General features: G+C 39.9%; 1 long non-coding RNA gene across 1 annotated transcript; it reads left to right on the forward strand.

Annotated features, from left to right (window-relative positions):
* Positions 1-5,019: 5,019 nt before the first annotated feature.
* On the forward strand, positions 5,020-6,351 carry LOC128445669 (uncharacterized). The gene is made up of 2 exons (XR_008339486.1): positions 5,020-5,132; positions 5,977-6,351. It is a non-coding gene; the product is annotated as an uncharacterized LOC128445669 (long non-coding RNA).
* The last annotated feature ends 251 nt before the right edge of the window (positions 6,352-6,602 follow it).

Genomic DNA, 6,602 nt, shown 5'->3' on the forward strand with positions numbered 1-6,602 from the left:
GAGTCACATGGTTTTTAAAGGTGTCCTGAGCTGCAGCTTCAAACCAACTGTGCATTAATTCACTATAAGCAGGTAAAATGTTGATTATGTATAAATAAATATTTACTTCTATAGATGTGAAAGTAAAATATTAATTTGTCAACACAATGTGAATCTGTCTTTACTGGTTCTCACTACTACAGTTGTTTTTTATTACTGTTTTAGATTTGATCAATTTGCTGTTTCAGGTTATTTCTTATATTTGTACCCAGAACTGGAAACATTTTTTGAATTACCCAACATGTGATATTTCTTTAAATATCCGTGTTGAATTTTGGTCTAAACTAAAAATAACCCTTCCAGGTCACATCACGAGGCACATGTTGTGCTCATGTGAGTCGAGGCCCTGCATGTGCACGATGGGAGGATCTCTGGCAAACATGCTGTTAATCTGAAAAGCTCCTATCATCAGGAGCAATATCCCAGTCGTCTTCATTGAGGCTGACAACCGGAGCTTCGACTCGGTGACGCGCAGAGTTTCTCGTTTCATTATTCTCAACAGTCGAGGATGTTCACAGTGATGAGCCCCTGTTCTCCTGAAGCGCCCGGGAATTAGAATTAGTTTGGAGGATCTGATTTCTAATGTGCAGCCTCGTTCAGTGGATCTAAAACAAATCTACACAGGGTAGTTTGTAGTTTTGGTGCAAGTGATGTTCAATTAATTCAATTTCTGATAAGAAATAAATCCCATTTTTCGATAATTTCTAATCAGATATATCCATTTTCAAAATAAAAGTATTTATTTCCCTATTCCACCACCAGATAGAGCCACCAAAAATAATTTATCCACATAATATTCAGCTAAAATGTGATTTAAACACCCTAATGCACCTTTTAAATGCACATTCACATCATTCTGATAAGAGAGACACTATTTCTACATGTAATGAGACGACTCGGTTCGAACCACCACTCTTCCTCTTGCTCTAAACGCTTGTTGAAGTGTCTTCATTAGCTGTTTGCTCGGTTTCCCCACATCCCTCCGTCTGCTGCCGCGGCTGCAATCACCCGCTTCTCCCATCAGGATCATTAAGATTTTATCTGATGAGCTGTAGCTGCAGAACGGATGAAGAGGATTTAAATTGTTATTATTTTTAAATAAAGATGTCTGACTTACTCCGGGCTGCTACAATAAAGCTGGTTATAATAATAACAGAGCGACCAGAGGTGCATACATACTGTATGTGCGGGATTTAAACGCAAACATGACACGAGGCTGTGCTGGATCGTAATCAGCAATTTTACTAATGCAATAAAAAGCCATTGCCAATTAAGGTAGAAGAGGGGGGTACACACACACACACGCACACGCGCACACACACGCACTGTCTCAATATGAAAGCCCCTCGCTGACTTTGCCCAAAGGCGTTGTCTATGGTTGCCGGCTGTGCGTGATGAATCGTTATCTCCAGGCAACGCTGCTCGTCTGGGTAATAAAGTACCAGCAAAGCGGGGACAAAAGGAATTTGTCACAGTTGCCTCCCCGATATATTAGTGACCTACCGGTCGCTTTAGCTTTCATTGGGGGCGAGAGGGTGATGGTGGTGTGGGGGGTAGTGGTGGTGGTGGTTGTGGTGGTGTGGGGGGGGAACCTGCCCACAAGATTAAAATGAAAAGAGGACAAAATAACAGAGGGAGCAAATGGAAAGGTGCGGATGTAATGTTAAGTAATGAGTCAGGAGAGGTTCGGTTCAGAGGCAATTTAAAAACAAAAAGCAGTGTGCAGACCTCCTGCAGGGAAGACGAATACATCTCACTATACTTCTTAAAAAAGGCCCAACACTCAGTCCGTGCTGCCATGTAACACACAGAGCTACTGGCTGTTTGGATCCGTTTTACGCACAGTTTTTACGCATGGCGCGCAAAACCAATAGGAACTGTGACTCTAGAGAACTTGAATTAATCAAACACATGATCAGTCATATATTCACTAGTTAACAGGATATCTATGTTTTCTTAAGGATTTTAATTTTTCCTCCTAAAAGTGTAGGATGATTTAAAATTACTAAACATATTAAAGATTACTTACAGACACAATGTCTACATGGTATTATTCAGTTATGTGTTTATATGTATTAACCTATAGGGATTGGAGATCTATATCGTTTCGGCAAAAGTAAATACCACAAATTAAAGTTGTTTTCTTCACTTGAGCAAAACTATAATATCATCAAAATAAACTTGTAGTATTAGAAGTAAAACTGTCCTTCTGCAAAGCACCCCCTTTCAAAATACAGGTGTAGTATTATTTTATAATGTGTGAAAAAACTAAGTCCCTGAAAAAGAAGTAGAGTATTTAAGTCTGTTGTGTGATTAGTTTGTGTTAAACCTGTTTGTTATTGGTCACATAAATGCTCAGTTACTGTTTCTGCTTGAAGACGTGACGATTCAAAAATCTATCAATCAATCAATGTAACTTTCGATTTCCCCCACATGTTGTTGACAGGAGCTCTGGCCTGAATCTGACTCGTAGACTAAACATTTCACTGATTCACGAGCATCGACAGAAACATCCTCACGTGGTTAAACTCCCGCAGAAGCTGTCATCTCGCTCGTTCACGTGTTTTCCTTTAAAAAAAACACTTGTGACAGCAGGGGCGTCCGATAATGGATGTCTACCCGCTAAGCTGTCCGATAACGGACTCGTTTGCATTGGCAGCTGAAACGATCCCAGATCCTGCAGGAGAGAAGAAAACTGCTGGTGCCATCCAGGATGTGGAAGTTTATTGTGAAGAGGTCTGTCATCGATGAACCCCCTGACCTCACCCAAATCACCCACCTCACCCACAACCTCAGCCCCTGTTTGGCTGTGCTGCCATAATGTTAAATGTCACAAAATACATCCAGAAAACTTCCAATCCACTACCAAAACACATATGTTTCTGTCTTATGCTTTATTATAGGTTCATTTATTCTCCAGCATCTCTTTTCAGGGATTTCAGAAACACTCCAGCTCCATCTTCCCCCTGAAACATGTTTCTACAGATCTATTTTTTCCTCATTTTATTCCTCCCCTGCTAGATAAACACTTTTAATTTAATATTTTCTGAGCAGTTTAATGTCCTGACATAAAAGTCTAAACACTACCTGAACGAAAATAATAACAATAATGGGGATTTGAAATGAGATTCACATTTCAGGGCCGGACGATACGACCCAGAACAGAATCTAAATAAAGATTTATTTAATGTTTGAAGACAGATTTTTGCTCCTGAGTGAAGCTCGTGGTTTTAAACTCTTCTTCATGAGCAGAGAACTACAAACACTTGATAAACAACAAACCATTCTGAGGTAGAACAATGCATAATATATTGATTCATACTGAGCCAGTCATATGTTTGCTATTTATGAAAATTATACTTGGATAAGTACCGATGTTGATATAATCTATAAAATGTGGTGTAATTTTCATAACGTCAATAGTTCCTAGAGACATGACCAGTACGTGTACGTCCTTTAATCCATTAGAAATCAATGGTGTAAACCAAACAACCCATTTTGTGATGTTTAATAATCAGCTGTTGACCATTTAAGTTACATGACCTCTCACTGACACACTGTTCCCGTGAAATAACCCAGTGTTGATGCAGTCACCACAATTTCATGGTACTGACATAAAAATATCTTCATCGAGCTGCCAGCTTTCTAATTACGCCATGATACAATGCCAGCTCGCGTTATGATTTTGTAGACGTGGTTTTGGTTTTAATGGTTCAAGTGCATCAGATCCATTTTCAGAGCGTGGCTGTGATACAGGAAACGTTCTGAGGAACAAGCTTTTTACTTAAAATAAGTGTTTTCTGGTTCTGTAAACAGAGATAGGTAAATTTCACCGTTATGCAGTTTTCCCGCATGTTTCCTCAACACCTCCAGAACCCTGATGAGGGCACAGAGGCCAAAAGCTGTCAGGAGGGAAACAGACGTTAACTCAGCTTCTGTCTCGACACGTTTGCGCGCGGAATCTGACTTTTGTATAAAAGGAGTTACACATGTAGGTAAAGCAAACCAAAATCTAGAGATATTGATCCAGACAATTCAAACTTGATATAAAACTGAGAATCTTCTCCTCAGTTCTTAAAACAAATCCTTGAATTGCGGTTTCCAGCCAGTAACTCTGGAAAATGTCCATAAAATTGGGTCAAGAAACTTTCCAGTTTACCTGATAAGACACGTTCACAACTACAGGAAAATGTCGGGAAAATTCAGTTGAGGGGCGGAGCCTGCAGGGGGCAGGATGTGACGTATAAACATCTACGTGTTTGGCTCCTATTTTTAATTCTTGAGACATTAGCATTATTCCAATTTCGCATTCCGAAGCGTGCTAGAAAACGTCATCAACACATCCACCCCTTCGATATTAATGTTCCGGATTTTCTTCCTGTCTTACAGTTCAAGGCCATATGACAAGTGAACCCTCGAATCTTGTTCTTTGGTGAACTTTGACATTAACGACTCTCGTCTGAATTCACATGTAGCACGAAGCTCACTCTGCTATATTTACACTGGGAGCTGGCAGGAAAACACTTGGAAATGTCCGGAGCAGCTGACTCGGAAATTTGCATTCTCACAAACAGCCCATCACGAAAATTTCAGGAAAACATCTGGGAGCTCAGTGCAGATTTCAAAGCTGCTGCATCCTTCAGAACCATTTTTCTCGAGAGTGTGACCGTCCACCAGGGTTCTGTGTTTGTAGGAAGCATCACTTTATATGGTTGAACCTTTGTATTCTCAGAGTGTGGATCCTCCACATGCACAACAGAAACCCTTTAGAAGGAACCATTGTGCTGGCCGGGGACCCTCTTTACTCAGAGTGTGGAATTACATTATTCTGTATTTGGAGGGTTCAGTCCTTGACTCTTCACTTCGCCCCGGGGGAAAACCTGGCGCCTCCTGCCCGGATCAGACGACTCGCAACTGGACGGAGAGGAGGAGGAGGAGGAGGCGGGAGGGAGGGGGAGAGGGAGGAAGAGGGGAGGAGGAGGAGGAGGAGGAGGAGGGGGGGAGCAAAAACAGTGAAAAAAGAAATGGAGAAATCTCTGAAATTCAGGCGAAGGACTGGGATGGATGGAGGGATGGAGTCACAGGCTACAAAGGTAATTTCTAATGATATTCATCTTTTCCTTAGCGTCATTAATTATATAATTGTTGTTTTTTAGATGGAATTTGCAGCATTTTTGTTTTTAAAACGTGTCTTTTTCACTCTTTACTTCGGTCTACTCGAGAATAAAAAAATAAATCAAACAGTGCAAAAAGGTAAAAACTAAAAGCCCTCATTTCATTACTTCCACGTGAGATTTCTCCCACTTCATCTTTTCCTCCTCTTTTCCCCCTCAATGCAAACCGATTCATTTGTCTCTCTGCAGCTGTCGGCCTCGGATAAACCCATCGATTACACATCAGTTAGATTCTTAGCTCGGGCTTTTATTGAGTAAGTTGGTGAACCTTAAAGTGAATTACAGGAACTGCTCTGGCCCTCCGGTGAACTATTTAGGTGAATCTAATTTACTTTGATAAAGCCCATCTATTTTATTTTCTCTGATCGCCATTTTCATCCAGACTCCAAGACTGTGAGTGGAGCGAGAGAGAGAGAGAGAGAGAGAGAGAGAGAGAGAGAGAGAGAGAGAGAGAGAGAGAGAGAGAGAGAGAGAGAGAGAGAGAGCATGTAGGAAAGAACCATTTATCGAGTGTTCAGCTTCTGGCAATTTAGATTTCATATTATTATTAATAATTTTATTATTGTTATTGATCCCTGTCATTAGTGGCCATTAGGCCTTTCGGATTTTTTTTGCAACAGATGCTGAGTCAATTCTGCAATAAGGACCTTCGTATTTTCTTGATCAATACTCTTTAGCAGAAATCAATCAATAACATCTGCAAACACACGAGTATAGATTTTAATATGCATTCTTCTTCTTCTTCTTCTGTTGTCATTTGCAGGTTCCACAGAAACCTCGTCCGCAGCTGCAGACCCAGAGGCACCTTTTGAGAAATGTTTATTGTTTTTTGAAATGTCAGAATAATTTGTAAATAGACTTCAAGCTAGAATAAGTATTATTTAATTAAATACTATATTACTATAATAATTAAAAAACATATTAAAGGGGTTAATTTGACCTAATGCATTCACTGAAATGCATACAAATACTGGGGCACGTATTTCCTTTTGTAAAGGAGTATTTGACACATCTAGTGAAATGCATATAATGAAAATACTATTGCATGAATTTAGAAAAAAATATATTTTAAAGGTTTGGTGAGGATCATATTGTTTAATTCCTGTTGTTTTGTTATTTTAAAATTGAAAACAAATAATTGCCTGTGAAATGTGCACGTTTCCTTATTAACCACAAACAAACACACAAAATAAACCTGATTTCTTCGCATCAAACTGTGAAAATTCTGCACTGACAACGACAAATAACACAAGTGGCTCTATTTACTGTTTTCTCCTCCATCGGCTCTGAGCGCCTGTTGTACACATGCGTCGTATTCAAGTGTAATTGGCCGTATCATTGGCTTTTGTCTTGTTTACAAAGCGGCCAAACAGGAGCGGTAATTTAATT

Source organism: Pleuronectes platessa, chromosome 8 (assembly GCF_947347685.1).
Source record: "Pleuronectes platessa chromosome 8, fPlePla1.1, whole genome shotgun sequence".
NCBI lineage: Eukaryota > Metazoa > Chordata > Actinopteri > Pleuronectiformes > Pleuronectidae > Pleuronectes > Pleuronectes platessa.